At 52.5% G+C, this 20,208-nt stretch overlaps 1 pseudogene; it reads left to right on the top strand.

Annotated features, from left to right (window-relative positions):
- Window positions 1-20,208, top strand: part of LOC116821279 (uncharacterized) — a 65,373-nt pseudogene that overhangs the window by 2,944 nt on the left and 42,221 nt on the right.

Here is a 20,208-nt window from a genome sequence, read left to right as displayed (position 1 = left end):
TCTCCCAGCGCTGCACGTACTCCACATCCTCTACGGGTGTAGCTTGCAGCGCTGGGAGCCTTACTCCCAGCGCTGCGGCACTGTTTACACTAAGGCTTTACAGCGCTGTATCTTGCAGCGCTCAGGGGGGTGTTTTTTTCACACCCCTGCGCGCGAAAGTTGCAGTACTGTAAAGCGCCAATGTAGCCATGGCCTAAGTTCCCGATTTGGAGCAGACGTTCGGATGGATGAATTACGCCAGCAGGAGTCACGTGAAGTTGTCCAAACAACTGAGTGAACTTCTGATCTGCTGCTGGACTGAACCTTGATTCTGGCTTGGCCCTGGCATTGTCCCTGACTCAGGTTTGACCTGCAGTACTGTTATCTGACTCCAGCTTAACCCTTTGTGTGGCTGCCTGACTCCAGTCCCGATCCCTGGAATCACTCCAGACACTGATTCTGACTCAGCCATTGGCATGACTCCTGAGCTCAAGTGTAGCCCCAACCCTCGCTGAGATCCTGACTTTGACTCCAGCTCTGACTTTGGCTGCAGTTCCCGGTTTCCAGCTGCAGCTCTGAGCACTAGGCCTGACGGCTCATGTCCTGGTCTCTACACAGATGTGTTAGAGATTGTAAAGAAACTCTCTCTTGTAAGACTGTATGGAAGGTCATCAGGCTCCATCCATGTTCCTGACCTGCCCTTTCCTTATTTCTTATAGAAACAGACAGAAACCGAGAGGCAGAAGATTGTGTCTGAATTTCAGGAACTCCAGCAGTTCCTGGAGGCACAAGAGCGACTCCTGCTGGCCCAGCTGGAGAAGCTGGACGAGGAGATTTTGAAGATACAGAATGAAAATATCACCAAACTCTCTGAGGAGATTTCCCATCTCAGTGAGCTGATCAGTGAGCCGGAGGGGAAGTGTCAGAAGCCAGCAAGTGAATTTCTGCAGGTGATATTGAACTGAAAACATCCCAAATCCCAACACAGGGACAGGACAGCTCCTGAACCATGGGCACAGGAGTCCAGCAATCACAGATCTCAGTGTAACTCAATGTGTGCATTGCTGACATGTGAATGATGATTGTTCTTTGCAGACTCACAGACACAAAGATATTAGAGATGGAAAAGCCCCATTAGCTCAGTGAAACCATGGCCCCGGGGCCAGAGCAGGGCTGATTTTCCCTGTATTTGCAAAATCTCTTTCCTGGAATCCCAAGTGTGTGTCAGGTGGTACTGAGATTTATTTTTAATCTCTCTCTTCTCTCTCTCTCCTCTAGGATGTCAGAAGCACCTTAAGCAGGTATGTGGCTCTCTCAGTCCCACACATACTTGGCAATGCCAGGAAAGAGCATGGAGATGATGTTAGCACTGCATCTCCACAGCAACATGTGTGGGGAAGGTCACATTTTGGATACAAGTCTCTCAGATAAACTTAATCGTGAGGTTCTCACCCTGGTTCAGAAGACTCTGGAATTCTCCATTCAGTGGCAAGGCCTGACCTCAAGTGTTTCCTAGAGATGTCACCTCCCTGGGGGACTGGCCACCTCAGGATTGTGGGGATGGAATATGGGCCTGTCACTGCTGGGGCCCTGGTTACCATTCAGCCCAGGGCATCAGTGGTCAAGAGTCTTTCCCACCAGAGTCTTTCCCAGCCTGAGGGTTGTTAGGAGACCTGTGAGAAATGAGCTAGGGACGGGGAAGTTGTTGTCTCAGTCTAATTCTTAGTGGACAGATTTCTACAGCACTTCACATAGGAATCTCCTCTTTCTCAGACCATGGAGGCCAAGGAGCGAATTGGCCATGAAGACTCAATTCCCCTTTTGTCCCCAGAGCGGATCTCACCAGACCAGAGTTGCACAATATTAATGAATCCTTTGAAGGGAAGGTTGTATGGCCATGGCCTGTGTTGCACCTGCTCTGAGGCTGGAAGAAGTCGAGGAATTCGAACTCCAGGCATATTAGAGCAGCGACTCACTAGCCAGAACTTATAATGAGTCACACAGTGAAATATAATCACATGAATTTTTTTCTCTCTAGGTATGAGAAGGAGAAGTTCCAACAGCCAAGGAAGATTTCTCCTGAGCTGGAAGAGCGAGTCAGCAATTTCTCTGAGAAAACTTTTGTGGTATCGGAGACTCTGAGGAAGTTCAAAGGTACCTAAAATGGATCTAAGAATGGAAATTGGGATGAGCTTCTGAGACTGTGGGAAGAAAATGGTGCTGGTCAATTGGTTCACACTTAGACGATGCTTCTATTTAACTTTTGGGTTTGAATGCCAGATACTTGGGTCCAAAACACTCAGGTTGATTCGTTCAAACCTTTGTCTGCACCAAAAACATGCATTACAAAATAAGAAATGACATAGACTTTAATGTCAGAAAGGACCATCATGATCCATCTGCTCTGACCTCCTGTAAACTCTGGCTGACTTACTGAAGTCCTCAAATACCGATTTAAAGACTTCAAGTTACAGAATCCACCATTTATTGCAGTTTAACATCTGTAAATGATACGTGCCCCATATGGAAGAGGAAGGGGAAAAAAAACAAAAAAACCAACCAACCAAACAGGGTCTCTGGCAATTTGACTTGCTGGAAAATTCCTTCCCTATCCCAGATATGTTGGTCAGCTGGACACTGAGCATTTCAGCAAAACCCAACAGTCAGACACCTGGGAAAAATTTGTCTCTAACTCAGAGCCCTCCCCGTCTAGTGCCCCATCACCAGCCATTGGGATATTTGCTACCAGCCACTGCATATAGAAAGAAGTTCTGGCCGGTTCCCTTCTTCTGGGGCATAGGTGGGTCATGGGAGATTTCTCCTGTGATGTTCTGATTACTCCTTACAATGTCTGACAGATTATACACATCCAAATTGCATATTTACTAGTTCTTTTCCAATCACCTTTGAGTGATATGAATATTAAATATCTTATATAGGTCATACACTGCACATGCATGAACATTTCATTGGCAGGGCTTTTTTTGTTCAAGCTATTTTCATGTTCTTGTTCTCTTCTCTCATTAGTTTATTACTACTGATTATACACACGTCACTTTGACCTTTGTCCCCACACAGGGGGTATTGGACTTCTCTGTGGCTGGATGCACAGCCCCGCTCAGCCCAGCTCCAGCCCTTCAGTGCCACCCCCCTCTGCACAGCCTCCCTCAGCCTAGCTCCAGCCCCTCAGTGCTACCCCTCTCCCAGCTGCACAGACCCCCTCAGCCTAGCTCTCCAGCAGCAGCAGGGATGAGGGACAATGGGAAGCCACTTCAGGGAACCACCAGAAGTGAGTCCACCTCCCCCCCCACCCCCACCAAGAATTTGTTCCACCGTGGTCCCTGCTCACAACAGACCTCCACCCACAGCCAGAGCTTGTCCCTCTGTCCTGGTCAGGATGCAGAGGAGGTTCCCACCCACCCTGGGATAACCCCTGCCTGGAGAGGGGTGCCCTGGTCACAGTGAGGGGGTGGGAAACCCTGCTCCCCTGAGAGACCCCCCCCCCTCTGCTTCCCACATCTTGTGACATGATGGGGGATTTCCCATGTAAGGGACACAGACAGGGGAGAGACATGGGGTAAGCAGGAGACACACACACACACACACACACACACACACACACTTCTCCCCCCATAAGACATATTATTTAAACAAGAAAAATAGTAGTGACAAGAATGCAGTGAAATATGATTTTAGGATAAATATTAATTTCAATGACCCCATCCTAAAAAAAAATAAGAAAAATTGACTGTGGCAGTGAGGTTCATTCAAAAACACTAAAGGGAGTTGAATTTATTATTATTATTATTATTATTATTGTTTATTATTTATTAATTACCTAGCTAAGTTATGTTTTTTTCAGTGTGGAAAATTGTGTTATTTTATGGGTTGAGTGATGACTGAATGACTTAACACCCCGCCAATGTCCGTCACTAAGTCCAGTAATTTTGTCAAGTGTCCGTCACACAACATGATGGTGCCTACCCCTGGCCAAAGGGACCCAAGTGGGTAAAGTTACTTTTATGACAAAGTCTTTGCAGGTTCTGGGTCCAGGTTACGACAAAAGGCAGTAAATGAATGAGACAAACCAACTGGAGTCTGAAGGGAGGGAGGGAATGAGGAGGGGAAAAGTAAATCTCTTACAGATTGTGTGTCCTGGGATAGTTGTGAGGCTGCAAGGATGTTGTTTCCATTGCTGGGAGATGCCTGAATGAAAGAGGAAATAGAAGGTTTCAGTTAGTTTATATTAAATGCCTGAGTGTGTCTCTGGGCCTCTCACTCTGTTTCTCTGTCGTGATGAAAACACAGCTCTTTGCGTTCAGAGTGGGGACACTGTTATAAATATGATAGCCTGAAATCTCATCTCCTTTCCCCCGCCAGACACTCTGGAGACACGAACTGAGGAATTCCTAGGAGCATACAGACAGGGTGAGTTTGCAGCTGGAGATTGTCTTTACATTATGAGAAAATGCCAGTGAAAACATCTTCATGAGATTATAACTAAAGTTACCAACAAAATCAACACACACACAGCCCTAAAAATAACCCATTAAACAGCGAGAAGATCCAGGGGCACTGGAACATGGAGGGCCAGGGGGCCAAGCCCACCCACTTTTAACATGGGCATAGTTTGGGGACAGCAGGCCATGTTCTCCGCCCCCCCTGCCCACCCTCCAAAACTGCAAGCCTTGGGCAGGCCTGGAGCATCGCAGGCAATGACTGTGCTTCGTGGAGGGGCAGCTGATCAGCTCCCCCTTTTTAGCGCAGCTTTTTCCCGGTGCTGGCCCCACTCCTGCTCCTCTTCCCCCTGGACCTTCCACTTGCCCTGAGTGGTGCACGCCAGAGAGAGGGGACATGGAAAGATGGAGGGTCAGGGGCTCTCCAGAGTGGCCAAGGCTCCCATCCTGGCCAGGGGCAGGGCGTCGGCGGGAAGATGAAGAGTGGGGCAGGGCCATGGAGAGGGCAGGGCGACCTAGTACCTCTCTCCCCAACTTCTACCAAGGTGCTGGAACACCTGGGGAGATCCCAAGCTGACATCACACAAATAGTCCTAGGGTGACCAGAAGAGAGACATGAAATATCGGGACACGGGTATGTGTGTGTGTGTGTGCCGCTGGAGCAAAAAAAAAACCCCAAGAGCCGGCGGCGGAGGGGGGAAAAAAAACAAACAAGAGCCGCCAGAGCACAGGAAAAATTGGTGGGGGCTGAGAACCCACCGGCAGCTCCACGCCTCGTCCCCCAGCACCAGTTCACCTCCGCTCCGCCTCCACCTCCCCTGAGCAGGCTTCCACGTCCTGCTTCTCCCCCCTACCTCCAGCGCTTGCTCCGCCATACAGCTGATTAGCGCAAGCCTGGAAGGGAGGGGGAGGAGGAGGAATGCGGTGTGCTTGAGGAAGAGGTGGGGCCAGGGTGGGGAATTTGGGGAGGGATCCAAGGGGGGAGGGAGGAGGCGCAGTTGGGATGGGGCCGGGCAGAGTTGGGGCATGGGGGGCGCGAGCCTGTGTGCCAGAGGGCAAAATATCATGACAATTTTCCTCCCGAGCGATACTTGGTCGGGACGCAGGACAAACAAGTAAATATCGGGACAGTCTCGATAAAATCTGGATGTCTGGTCACCCTAAATAGCCCTGACACCGACCTTAGTGCTGAGTTCATGCCCACACTGCTGAACAGAAACACTGTCCCTGAGCAGCACCCGAACAGAGCTCCCTGCCCTGAGGGCTGACACATCCCTCCAGGACTGCCCAGAGGATTCAGGGGGCCTGGGGTCTTCGGCGGTGGGGGGCCCCTGCTTTGGCAGTAATTCGGCGGCAGGGGGTCCTTCCGCCCAGAGACCCTCCGCCGAAGTGCCCCAAAGACCTGCAGCGGGGGCTCCCTGCCACCTAATTGCCACAGAAGACCCAGCACTTTGGCAGTGGGTCCCGCTTTAGCGGTAATTTGTGGCAGGGGGTCCTTCCACCCCGATGCAGAAGGACCCCCCACTGCCGAAGACCTGGAGCGGAAGAAGCTCCGGAGCCCCCGGAGCGAGTGATGGACCCCACTCCAAGGGCCCTGAAAAACTCTTGTTGGGGCCTCTGTGGGGCCCGGGGCAAATTGCCCCACTTCCCCCCCCCCCCCCGGGGGCGGCCCTGCATCCCTCTGCTTTATCCCAGTGCAGTGGGCTGTTCCCCATCGCTCTTCTCCAACATCCTGCCTTTCCCTTGGGCAGGGTTGGGCTGCTCCCTGCTTCCTGGTTTGGGGAGATGCTCTTCCTGTGATGCTGGCAGCTCTTCCCTTCTCTCTAGGCTGGGGATGGGGCTCCCCCACCCAATGCCATCTCCTACTCTCTGATATTAAGTGGTTCTTCCCCACTGCTGCACCTTCCTGTCTGTTCCCAGTCCTGGGAGTGGAGACTGCATTAGAGGAGGGAGATTCCCTCTGGACTTCAAAACTGTACCTGCTTCCTCTGCTACCTCCTCACTAACAGTGGCAGATCTAGCTATTCCGCCACCCCAAGCACGGCAGGCAGGCTGCCTTCAGTGGCTTGCCTGTGGGAGGTCCCTGGTCCCGCGGATTTGGCGGCAGCCTGCGGGAGGTCCTCCAGTCCTGCAGCTTCAGTGTACCCACTCCCGAATTGCCGCCGAAGCAGCGGGACTGGCGGACCTCCCGCAGGCATGCCACCGAAGGCTGCCTGACTGCTGCCCTCGCAGTGACCGGCAGGGCGCCCCCCGTGGCTTGCTGCCCAAGGCATGTGTTTGGAGCACTGGTACCTGGAGCTGCCTCTGCTCACTAAAGCCTTTCTTGATGTGTCTCTCATGCTGGTTATGGAATAGAACAACAGGGGTAGCTGGGACCTGAAGCTTGTGCAAGCAAATGGGAAACTAATGAATTGGGTCTCCTTACAGAGACTGAGAAACTGCAGTGACATCTCTGTTCAGTCTCAGGTGCCCAGAACAGGGGCAACTCCCTTGGATCCAGGCCTGTCCCAGGCAGGACAGGGCTGCTGAGGAGTGTGAAAAATGGGCCCAGCCTCCCCCAGGGCTGAGCTCTGCCCCTAACGCTGTGATTCTCTCTCCCCAGTGACTGTGACTCTGGATCCAGAAACGGCTCTTCCCAAACTCATCCTGTCTGAGGATCAGAAACATGTGAGATACGGAGACATATGGCAGCAACTGCCCGACAACCCTGAGAGATTTGACTCTTGGTCCTGTGTGCTGGGCTGTGAGGGATTCACCTCGGGGAGACATTGCTGGGAGGTGGAGGTGGGGGATGGGCAATGCTGGGCTGTGGGGGTGGCCAGAGAGTCTGTGGGGAGGAAGGGAGGGATCAGCCGTAGCCCTGAGGGGGGGATCTGGGCTGTGGAGCGGCTGGATCAGTTCCAGGCTCTCACCTCCCCTGTGACCCCCCTGCCCCTGAGCCGGGTCCCCAGCAGGATCCGGGTTTGTCTGGACTGTGACCGGGGGCAGGTGACATTTATCGATGCTGGTGACGAGGCCCCGATCTTCACTTTCCCGCCGGGCTCCGTCCCTGGGGGGAGAATCCGACCCTGGTTCTGGGTGTGGGAGGGATCCCGGCTCCGACTGTGTCCCTGAGACACACAGCAGAGGGGGGAACTGGGAATCAGCCTCTCTAGCCTCATGGACCCCAGTCTCTATGATCTTGGAGGACTCCCATCTACCCAGCCCCTTTCTCTTCATTTCTGTGGCTGTTGGAAGCTCCTCCCCCTCCTTTTTTGCAGGCTCAGGGATGGAGGGAGGAGGGGGAAGAACCCCTGGGTTTGCAGGAGGGGCCCTGAGGGGCAGAGGTGGGGGCTGGGCAGGGGGTAGCACTAACAGCCGGGCAGGGGACAGGCGGAGGTGGGGGTGGCAGGGACACAGCATGAATCAGTCAGGGTTTGGAGGGTTGGGAAGAAGCAGCATCTGCAGGGAGCGTTTTGTACAGATCTGTGTCCTCAGACCTCACTGGGGGCTCCCAGCCCAGGATCAGCACGAGGGGAAGGGATAAGATCAGGGAAACAAGAGAGCAGCCGAGGGGGATGTTCTGTGACAGGAAGGAGAGACACAGGGAAATAAAGAGGGATGGAAAGTGAGGCTAGAACAATAATGAATAGAAAAGAACAGTGTGGAAAGAAAGGGAACGTGAGCGGCATGGGGAGATTTATTACATGTTACTGAAAGTGAGACTGTAACTCATTAATTCCCTATATTAATCCCTGGCCACTGGTGCTATTTTAGCGCCATAGAGAAAACTATTCTCAGTAGCTGGGAATCTCCTGGCCGTGCTGTGGCTATTAAAGCTCCTTCTTAGCTCCTTTTACTTTGCTACTTTCCAGCTACTTACTGTAAATAAAACATTACAAACAATTCTTTGTGTTTGTTCCACTTTACTGTCCCAGCTGCAGGTGCTGGCGGCAGTGTCATGGGATTTGCTTCCTGACTTGGTTGTGTCCCCCCAGCACCCACAGGGAATATTGCACCCAGGGCCAGCTCCAGGCACCAGCAAAGGAAGCAGGTGCCTGGGGTGGCCAATAAAAAGCTGCAGCAGTGCATCAGTTGTCGGGTCAGCAAGTCCGGATCGGCAGCAGCAGCTGCTCAATCTGTCCACTACAATGTTCGGCGGCAATTCAGCAGCGGGTCCTTCACTTGCTGTCTTCCTCTTCGGCGGCAGCTCAATCGCATTCTTCCTTTTTTCTTTTTATTTTTTTCACCGATTGGGGTGACAAAAAATCTGGAGCATTGATTGCACCTATAGGAAGAGAGTTTGGGTTTACTGTGATGTGTCACTAACCAGCCTGTGCTCTGTCTATGTCCTGTGCACATCCATGTCAATCAGGAATTGCTCAGCTGTGCTCTGCGGAGAGGTGACTGGTTGCACGGGGGGCAATCCATGCAGGGACTCGAGTGTTGCAATGCTGAGAATCACAGTGAGTAACTTTCAGGCAGCGAGAAAATCACAGGGACAGCAGAACTGTGACCCTCAGAGCTGCGTCAGGTGCCAAAACTCCCTAGACAATGCATAGGCAACACAGGCACCTTACAATGCGATTTACAAAAGCCACCTCAGTAGGCGGGGAGCCATGTAAGCTAGCCAATGGAGATGCTGACAAGGGGGGAAGTGGTGCCCTAAGTCACACCCCTCTCATGGATAGGTGCTTAAATCTGGGCTGCAGAGGGTGTGTGTGTCTCTGCTTAGCAACCCACAAACAGGAACCCACCATCTGATGTCCGGGGCCTCCAGTCGTGGCAGCTCCTAGTGCCTGGTAGTGACTGTGGGGGCTGGGAGCCCCAGGCCCTTTGAAATCGCCCCAGCAGGCTGGAGGGCTCCTAGGCACATATGCTGGATGGGTGCAGTGACACATTAGGGGAAGGAAAAGTTCTAGACCCCGGCAGGAGCTGCACTGAGCCAGGGTGGGGAGAAGCAGCCCTGGACACTGACTGCTGGGTAGGGGGCAGGGGAAGTCCCAGACTGTGACAAAAGCCATGTAGGGTGAATGGGAGAAGCCCTGGACCACAGCAGGAGCCACACTGGGTGTGGGGAGGGAGAAGCCCATGACCCCAGCAGAAGATGGGCTGATGCCCCACCCCCACAGAGCAGGCCTAAGCCCCTCCACCTACTGTGCCCTCTGGGTGGAGCCCAAACTACTCACCTTGGTATCTCCATTTCCCCCCATCACCACACAGCCATGAAGGGATTCAGCCTCAGAGGCAGGGTCAGCATTAGCTCCATGTGGCATCTAGGGTACACAGAGGTGAAGTGACTTTCCCAAGACAAAGCAGGAAGTCAGTGGCAGAGCAGGGAACCAAACCCAGGACACCTGAGCCCCAAGCCTGTGCTTGAACCACTAGGCCACCCTTCCTACCTGAGCAGGAGTAACCTCCTCTATGAGCACTAGACAGACCGCCCCCCCCCTGGAATTGCTGTTGTTGGGCCTGGGGGGACTCTGCTCATGTCCTGCTTGGTGCCCACAGCCCAGCTCTGTGCGTTCTTATAGCTTGTCCTCTGTGTCCGTTCCCTAGCTGCAATACTCTCTGTTAATATATATAAAATGAATTCTGCCGAGCCTGAGTATTTTTCCTTAGACACACACACTCTGCTCCTTCAGGGGCACCCTGACAGGGGGATGCCCCCCAGCCACAGGGCCCTGGGGCACATGTCACACAAACGCCTGCAGGCTGCAATGTTCCCCGGGGGCTCCTCCCCGCTCAGCAGCAGCCGAGTCAGTCCCAGGCAGGGAAACACCCGGCGGCTGCTGCAGGAGCTGCCAAGGCAGAGCCCGGCCGGCCTCACGCGGCTTCTCTCCTGCAGCGAATGTCGCTGGTTCTGGGGCCGCCCCTGGGGGCGGGGCTTCTGCCTCTTTTGTTGGTTGGTTTTTAATTTCCCCCCGGAGAGCGTGATTGGCTCCCGGTTACCGAATCGGCTTTAAAAAAGCTTTAAAGGCTCGTTACTGCGCCTGCGCGATTGTTTGGTTTCAGTTTTGAGATCCACCAGGTCCTGCTGGTCCCGTTTCTCGGTCCTCCTGCGGCTCCACGTGGCTGTCGTGGGCGCCTGGCTCGGGTGCAGGGACCTTGAGTTGTTCTTAGGTGGGGGGCCGGGGAGGGCTGCTGGCTGCCCCACGCCTGCAATGCCCCACCCCGACGTGGCTGCGCCTGGCTCACTGCAGGGGGGTTGTTGGTTGGAAGGGGGCGGGAATAGCAGTAGCTGTAGCGGGGCAGCATCGATTTACCTGCCCTTGTGCTGCTTGACTGGCAGTTGCAGCGCATGAGTGGGGGGACTGGACTGCTGGGGAGCAGCTGCGGGGAGGGGAAAACCCAGGCTGTGTTGTGGGGTGGGGGCTGGCGAAGGCTGCAGCGGGGTTTGAGGGAGTTGAGGGGGATTGGCCTGGCTGGGATGGTGATGGGGGGTGGCTTTATGGGGTTGGTTGGGGATGGGGAGTGGCACCCACTGTCCTGTGCTAATTCTTGGTCTGTGGTCATCTGGGGTGCACCAGCCGGGGGTAGGGTCTACTGGGGGTACCGTGGGTTGCCTCCCCCCGCTTTTAAAAAAAATATTAACTTCTGCTCTTTGTGTTGGTCTGTCTTTCTCTTGGTTTTGGTTCGTGGGTCCTGGTGGGCACATTGGACTGGTGGTTTTGTGTGGAGGGGGGCTGAAAGTGGCAAGGGGGACATTGGCTGTGGGGATTTCTGGGGCCACAGAGAGGTGTTGCCTGAGGGGGACCCCTGAGTGCATGGGGGGAGGTATTTGACTGCAGAATGAGGAGGGGGCACTGGCATGGGTGGTGGAGGGCTTGGGCTGGGGTGGTGGAGGTGCATCGGGCCCTGACTGGGACAGAGTGGGTGGAGGCATGAGATTCTGGCTCTGGCAATGTGGGGTATAATGTGGGGGCCCTGGCTGGGGCAGTTGGGGGGAAGGCTTTTTTCTGCGAACTCCATTCAGGTGGTCCGTGCATAGTTCCCTCTAAAGGTGCACACCTGGGCGGCCGTACATGAGAGAATGAAGGGCCACCCACCTAATTAGTGGAGTCGTGCAGGTGTGGCTCCACTAATTAGGTGCCTGGACCCTGGAGATGAACATATAAGGTCAAGTGGTGGCCTTGGGGGGAATAGGGAGTAAGTGGGAGGGGGCAGTGGTGTGGGAAAAGGAGGTTGGGGAATTTGGGATTTTTCGGGCTGTGGCGGCCAGAGAAAGAGGCAACTTACCCCCGCTCCAGGACTGCGGCTGCTGGGGACAGACCCCCCCTCCTTCCCAGACCCAGCTCGGGGGCCGCTGTGGTGGGGGAGAGATGGAGAGACCCCCCCCTCCTTCCCAAACCCAACTTGAGGGCTGCTGTGGCAGGGAAGAGAGGCCACGTCCATCGCATTAGAAAGGTTAAGACTAGTGATATTAAAATATGAGTTGTGTGCTTTTATGTGTAGAACAAAAAAACGTTTATTATTTAAGGTGTTTTTTTAAATATATGACTTTTATCCAAAGCACTTTACAATAGTTAGCTACTGGTATAAATAACATCTGGAAAGATCATTAAGTGGCCCATCGAGACCCTCAGCAATTTTCAAGTGATCTGTGAAAAAGAGAGTTGAGAATCACTGCTCTAATTGATCAGCAATGTAACAACAAAACAACATTTTCTGGGATGACTTTAAGTGAGGAGTTACTGTATATTGGCTCACGAGGCAGGTGTGTGGGGGGTGGGGGGAGGTATCCACTCGTCTGGGAATGAACGACTGCAGCCGTGCTCCGCGCGCCGTGGCACAAGGCGTTGTTATTGGCCTCTCAAGTTCGGAGGTACTAGAAGCCTGCTCAGCCACTCGCTATCAGTTCAAACTCTACGCTCTCTGGCCTCAGGTGACTGCCTCTTTAATATGCCCGGGAATTTAAAAATCCGTCCTTGTTTGCGAAGCCAGGTTGGAGTGCAAGTAGGAATCGTTCAGGACTCACGGTGCCTCCAATGCACAACAGCCCCATGCATGGAGCAACTTGGTGAGTTGCTGGACTCAAGCAGTGTTTGGGGGGAGGAAGCTTGCAGTCACAGGCTGCTGCTAGCCGTGAATTAGAACATTAGGCAGATCCAAGGGCCAGGCCGAAAGGCCATGAACGGGCGCGGGGCAGTGCAGATGAAAGGAAGGAGCTGCGGATCTAGGCAAAAGCGCGTGAGGGAAAGCCGCGTCTGGTGCTGCCCACGACGCTGCCGTTTTACAAAGAGCTGGACCAATACTTGGGGGTGACCCCACCGCTCAATGCCGAGGACACAATGGGACACTCACAGGTGGGGTAAGGAGGGGGGGGGTGAGAAGAGAACGAGAGGGAGGGTCCTGGGCGGGAGACAGCCTGGATGCCAGAGGCATGCAGTCCAGGATGCTCGTCTCAAGCCAGGAGGAAGGCACATCACTCAGGGGCCAGTACTTGGTGAGGACAAACAGAGTGAGCGGTTCCGAAGCGCTTTATGTTTTCAGGAAGTGGAAATGGTTTCGTGGGAGAGAGGAGGGAAAGCTGCCTGCTGCATGCCTAGATTGGAATAGCGCATGAAGGTGGGCTATCATGTCGCGGTAATCGGCTCGTAATTCTCTTCCAATAGTTTCAGCAGACGGGCAAGTCGCTTGTGCAAGTTAGTGGGAAGCCACCGTGGTCCTTGACCAATCAGGCTAACGCTGCGCCGCCACTGTGCTGGAGGGGTGGGGGGATCGATTTGCTGTCACCAGGGCATAGCTGCACTAGGGGCTCAGTGCGGAATCCGCAATTGCTGTAGAAGACCCTACTGTGCTTCCCGGTGACCGCCGCACGAGATATCTCCCAGGATCAAAACTCCGTGTGGAAAAGGTGGGATATAGTGTCAGTGTAGGTGCCCGTGCAGCTGGTTTCTCCCCAACAAACAGAAACCCAAGACAGACAGCCCTGAATGCAATCAGTCCTTACTCACTCATTTCGGGCTCTGTGGTTATGATGCGCTCCTTTGGTTGGGCAAAGATGCGGCTGTGAAGAAGTAAATCTGCTTTCACTGTGTGGGAATATACTGCTGAGAACAAACAATGTCTGCTCTGTTTAAGTGGTGCCTTTTTGCCTTTCACAAACTACCTTGAGTTTTGGCTGCCCGTTTATCAACAGTCTCAAGACTCCAAAACTCCGAAGAAGCCGCTGAAAAGCAAAGACCCTCTACAAGTCAGTAGGATCAACTCACACAGAATCAAAAAGTGCAGGACTAGAGGGGGAGGGAAAGCGAAGGATCGCCGAGAAAAACCAGCGGCGCAGGAAGAAAACATAAGAGCTGATAAGCACCTGGTGCGCCAAGCAGGACTCTATCAGGCAACTCGTATGCCATGCAGGCAGAGCGCACCGCGCGTCCTCCCCCGTGCAACGCCTTCCCTGTCCCACTGTACTCAAAACCCCTTCCCCAGCTCCAAGGTTTACCACCCAGCTGCTCCACACCTCCACCGCACAACCAGCCGAGAACACACGCTACCCTCTGCACACCCAACATGGCAGTGGAATACAGCCAGCGCTGCAGCCAGGGAGATGCAGCATTGTATGTGCTTTGCAAGTGTGGACAGTGAGTGAGTTGCAGTGCTATAAAGCCACTACCAGCGCTGCAACTCTCCAGTGTAACCAAGGCATCGGTGTTTGGATCTCTGCTGCCCTGGAGGCATGCGTCCCTCCCCTTTCAAAGCTCCAGGAAGTATCTGACAGCTGAGTGTGCTGCTCCCTTTGGGGAACAAAGAAAGAGCAAATCATTGGAATGCTCCTGTTCTGCTCTGCACCAGGAACAGTGCAGCGGGCAGATGGCTGTGCTGCTTTGCCATTCCTCAGCATGCAGAGCTCAGAGCTACTCGTGATGCTGCTCTCGGGGGAGAACTCAGAGAATTCCAAGATGGGCAGCGATCAGCTCTTCCTTCCCACAACACTGCACTGTGGGATACATACCTATGGTGCATTGCTCACCCATTTGATGCTGGTGCCCCCAATGTGGACATGATCCAGGTAACGAGCTGCATCTGCAGCAGCATCTCTGCCCAGCACGGCTCCCCAACCACAGCCCATTTCCCATTCCTTGTCCCCGATGACAGCTTCCCAGACTGCCCCAGGCCTCCTCAGTCTGTCCCCACATCCCCTCCTGCAGCCGCAAGGGTAAGTTGCCTGAGAGGTCTCTGTTTATCCCACACCATGTGCCCTGCAGCCCCTACTGTGAGCTCCCTGCACACCTGCTGGCCTCCGCCGTTGGGCTCCAGCCCTCACCTGGGGGACAGGAGCTTGGTCTCCCTGCAGTCCCTGGTCTCTCTGCTGGGACTGACAAACGGAGAAAATCAGTGCAGGCCTTGCTGGAAGTGGTTGTGTTACAGGGGCACCTGCCCCCTCTATGGCCCAGGCTGAGATCCGAGCACAATCCACAGGCCCCTGAGCTGCCATCAGATGGACTTTCAGCCTCGGTCCGTGTGGTGGTGGGGGAGGCACTGGGTTACTGCCCTGGGGGAGCTGCGGGGGAGGGAGGAGATTTACCTGCTCACAGACAATTTTAACATTTCTAAAGCTTCAACTTTTTGACTCTCAGTGTCCAGCGTCATGAAATAGTTCTGGTCTGACCAAAATATTGTCTGATCCCCTCCATAATTTCCCACAACCATGAAAATTTTAATTAGAATGAAATGCTTAAAACTCAGATTGTTAAAGTTTAAATCGATAAATATAAAAATTGCTTAAAAATAAACATCATCTGTCAAAACTATATATTATAACAAAATTCTGCCCAGTCTGACTATCCCTCCTAACACCCAGCTCCTGCTCCTGCAGGCTCATCCTCACGGGGGGATGCCTCAGTGACCCTCCCCACCAGCACAGGGGCTGATTGCAAGACCGGGGTCCTATTGATACATTTTTACACTAAAGCCTCCAGGGGTGAAATTGGCTGGGTCCTTCCTGCTCAGCAAACAGCATGAGTCATTTTCAGGCAAGGAAACACCCCCTTGCTGCTGCGGGCGGGGCATAGTGTGAATTCAGGAAATTGAAACTTACCCTGATTCACTGCCCAGAGGAGCCATGGCTGCAAAGAACCCCATGGAAAATCTCCAGGAGGAAGCGACATGTCCCGTCTGTCTGGAGTATTTCACAGAACCTGTCAGTCTGGAGTGTGGGCACAATTTCTGCCGAGCCTGCATCAGCCAGTGCTGGGAGGGATCCGATACAGCCGCCTCCTGCCCTCAGTGCAGACAAACTGTGCAACAGAGAAACCTCAGGCCCAACAGGCAGCTGGCAAACATGGTAGAAATCACCAAGCAACTGAGTTTACAGGCAGCAAAGGGAGCAGGTGGGGACGGGGTGTGCAGGGAACACCCAGAGGCTCGAACTGTTCTGTGAAGAAGGATCAAACCCCCATCTGTGGTGGTGACAGATCGTCGGGCTCACCGCGCTCACACGGTGGTTCCCATATCAGGAAGCTGCCCAGAAAAAATACAAGGTACCGAGTTGCTGTCCAGTCTAATGGAGTGATAACGTTGGATGGTAATTACGAGGTTTAATGGTAAACTGTTCATTCAGCTGTGTGTATCCTTCACTGCATGAAAGCTGATAGGGGAGTTACAAGCTGTGGCTGGTATTACTGGTTGTATCACAGTGTTTATTGTTATTTGCATCCCCTACAGACCCCAGATGAGCTCTGACCTTGATTGTGAGGGGCCTTGCACAAAACCCAGTGAGGACCAATCCCTGCCGTGAGCCATTTACAGTCCAACTGGACAAGACAGACAAAGGGTGGGAGGGGAAACTGAGGCACGGTAAGGGGAAGTGACTTGTCTAAGGTGACTCAGCAGATCCATGTCAGAGCTCAATATAAAAACCTGGTTTTCCAAGGCCCAGTTTAGTGCCCTAACCACTAGCTACTCTGCCCCTTTCAGCAGCACTCAGCACTGATGAAGTGCCCAGATTAGGAGGAAAAGACTCCTTGATACAGGTCCTAGGCTCAGCAGGGAGATGAGGTTTCCCATTGGGAATCTGAACTCCTGTGCTGCTCCATGAGGGATTAAACTCAGATGCTGCCGGCCTGCACTAGAGGAGATCACTGGGCTAAATGCTGTGTGGGATCCCGAGCACCTTGAGTCCACATCCACAAGGGCTCCAGACAGCTCAGGTCCATGCCAAGTACCACTGGGATTCGACTTATCTTCAACAAGACTAAGCCCTGGGCAGTGTGGACCTGTGTCAATCTGACCTGTTCTTGTGTTTTCATGGGCAAAGTCCAGCCAAGGTGGTTCCATCAGTCCCACCAGGCAGCCTTTTGAAATCTCCCAGAATCCACTGCTTCCGGAGTCTTTGCTAGGGATTTTGGGGTAGATAGCCAGAGGCATTGCCAAGGAAAGGGGCTAGGACAGCACTAGGGCAAACTCTAGCTGTTCCTAACACAAATCAACGCATCTAATGCGGTTTGCCCTACTCCAGCCAGTCCAATCCCCAGGGGTACAGGGCTGAAAGTCAATGGAGCTGGACTCCTTTGAGCATCCCAGCCTATATGGCTGCCCCCGGTGGCTTATGGGGTTGGTATCAGTGTTCGTTAAATCTTCTCATGGGACACCAGTTTTCCACTGGTTCGATTCAATGGAGAGAGTGGACGTAATAACTTCAATCAATCTGAATACAAAACCCACCCAATTTCCATAAATAAGGTTTCATTTCCTTGGTGTCTCTGAGGTCCTACCTCTACAAAGACCCACTGTTGTACACAGTGTTGTTGTAACTGTGTTGGTCCCAGGATATTAGAGAGACAAGGTAGGTGAAGTAATATCTGCTGATGGCTATGGGTGAATGACAAGCTTTCAAACGTACACAGAGCTCTTCTTCAGACCCAGGAACAAGTATGTTCCCCAGAGCTGAGCTGTGTGAACTCTCTTACCAACAGGAGCTGGCCCAGCAGAAGATATTGCCTTACCTACCTAAACTATCTAGGAAGACTGACTGTTACCTTGAATTTTGGGTGGAAAAACACCTCATCTACCCCCTACAATCCTCAAAATAAACCCACCAGATCATTTCTATTTGTCAGAAAAAAATACAAGCCCATTTGAAGACTCTGAGGGAAGAGAGAGAAAAGCTGCTGGGATTGAAAGTGACTGGAAAGAAGAGAAGCCAGGAGTATCTGGTAGGCGCCTATTGTTCTTCACCTGCTGGGACATGGAGGTGGGAGGGATGTTTATTGATAGATTTATCTATGGTCTTGTGTGTGTTTCTCTGTGATCATGGGATACTCTGTGTGTGTGTGTGTTGTGTGTACAGGTGTGCATATCACAATGTTTTCTCCCTGGAGAAGGAAAAGCATCTTCTGCAGGATCTAAAGATGCATTTTAATTAAAGAGTTAATGACTACCCCTTGGGCTTTCACAGCATTTCTCCCAAACTGGCATGACTGTATGCCAGTAGACATGGAGACAGCCCTTCCGAGAGACTGGGGGGCCAAATGGGAAGCTGTACGAGAAATCATCTCCCTTGTGATCCACAGTGTATATGCAAGGTCCAGGATGTGAAGAATGGTGGTTGTTGAACCTCAGTCCACAGAGACTGTCATTACAGGACCAACCGCTCTCCAGAGCCAGCAGGGAGGGGCTATGGAACTCGGCCGCACCAAGAGATCGGCTACGAAGCTCCAATTGGAGCAGACATTCAGATGCATGAATTACGCCACGCAAGGAGTCATCATCAAGTGTCCAAACAACTGCATGAACTCCGATGTGGCTGCTGACTGGACGCTGACTCTCGGCTTGGCCCTGGCGTTGTCCCTGAAATGCCAGATTGACCGCACGTACTGTATCTGATCCATGCTAACCCTTCGTGTGGCTGCCTGACTCCAACTCGACCCGATCCGTGGTGTGACTCCAGACACTGAGTCGGACTCAGCCTTGGCATGACGTCCTGAGCTCGACTGTAGCCTAACCCTCGCTGAGATCCTGACTTGACTCCAGTCTCTGACTTTGTCTGCAGTTCCCGATTTCCACGGCAGCTCTGAGCACAGGCCTGACTGGCTCATGTCCTGGTCTCTACAACAGATTGTTAGAGATGTAAAGAAACTCTCCCCTGTAAGACTGTTATAGAAAGGTCATTTCAGGCTGCGTCCATGTTCCTGACCAGCCCTTTCTCTTATTCTTATAGAAACAGACAGACAAATGGAAAGGCCATAAAGATGTGTCTGAATTCAGCAACTCCAGCAGTTTCCTGGAGGCACAAGAGCGACTCCTGCTGGCCCAGCTGGAAAGCTGGACGAGGATATTGTGAAGATACAGAATGATAATATCATCAAACTCTCCGAGGAGCTTCCTGTCTCAGTGAGCTGATCAGTAAGCTGGAGGGAAGGTCAGAAGCCAAGCAAGTGAATGCCTGCAGGTGAGACTGAAGCTACGAAACAGTCCCAAACGCCCAAACAGGGACAGAACAATTCTGAACTAGGGCACGGATCCAGCAGGTCAGAGATCTCAGTGTAACTCCAATGTGTGCATTGGTGAAATGTGAATGACGATTGTTCTCTTGCAGAACTCACAGACACAAAGATATTAGAAGATGGAAAAGCCCTTCAGCTCAGTCGAAGAACCGTGAGGGCCGCCGATCCTCGGCCCGCCGAGGCCAGACAGGTTGATTTCCCTGTAATTTGCCAAAATCGCCTTGCTGGAATCCCAAGTGTGTGTCAGGTGGTACGCGAGATTTTTAACCTCCTCTCTGCTCTCTCTCCTCTAAGGATGTCAAAAGCACCTTAAGCAGGTATGTGCCTCTCTCTCACTCGCACAGACAATTTGGCAATGCGAGAAAGAGCATGAAGATGATGTTAAGCCACTGCATCTCCCAGCAACATGTGTGGGAAGGTCACATTTTTGGGAGTACAACAAACTCCGCACCCTGGAATTCTCCATCAATGGAAAGGGCTGACCTAAAGTATTTGCAAGAGATTCACACCTACAGCGGGACTGGCTGCCTCAGATTGTGGGATGGGAATATGGACATATGGGCTGTCACTGCTGGGGCACTGGTCACATTCAACCCAGGTAGCAGTGGGCAAGAAGTTTTTTTCCAGCCTGAAGGTTGTTAGGAGACTGCTGTGTGGAATGAGGGGGACGGGGAAGTGGCGAGTCTCAGTCTGTAGTTCCTAGTGACAGAGATTTCTACAGCAGCGCACATAGGAATTTCTTGTTCCTGAGAAATGGCAGACAAGTAAATTGGCCCCTGGAGTAATTCCCTTTTGTCTCCCCAGAGCCTGAAGAATATTAATAGTCCTTTGAAAGGAAGGTGTACGGCCATGGCTTGTGTGCACTACTCTGAGGCTGGAGAAGTCGAGGAATTCTGACTCCCAGGCATATAGAGCAGCGACTCACAGCCAGAACTCCTAATGAATCACACAATGAAATATAATCACGTAGAACTTGTTTCTCTCTAGGTCAGAAGAGGAAGTTCCAGCAGCCAGAGATTTCTCCTGAACTGAAAGAGCAAGTTTCAATTCTCCGCAGAAAACTATTGTGCTATCCGGGACTCTGAGGAAATGCCAAAGGTACTAAAATGATGCTCTAGGATTGGAATGGGAGAACCTCTGAGACTGTGGGAAGAGAAATTGGTGGCCAAGTCAATTGTTCACGCTTAGATGATGGTTCTATTTAATGTTGGGTGAGAGCCAGACACCTTGGTCCATAGACGTTCAGGTTGAATTAAATCAAACGGGTTTGCATCACAAAGATGCTTGCAATACAATTACAAAGTAAGAAATGACTCACAACGATTTAAGGTCAAAAGGGACCTCAT

The sequence above is a fragment of the Chelonoidis abingdonii genome, unplaced genomic scaffold (genome assembly GCF_003597395.2).
Source record: "Chelonoidis abingdonii isolate Lonesome George unplaced genomic scaffold, CheloAbing_2.0 scaffold0358, whole genome shotgun sequence".
In the NCBI taxonomy this organism is placed as follows: domain Eukaryota; kingdom Metazoa; phylum Chordata; order Testudines; family Testudinidae; genus Chelonoidis; species Chelonoidis abingdonii.
The sequence above is the reverse complement of the archived record's forward strand: the minus strand, read 5'-3'. Positions and strand labels throughout refer to the sequence as shown.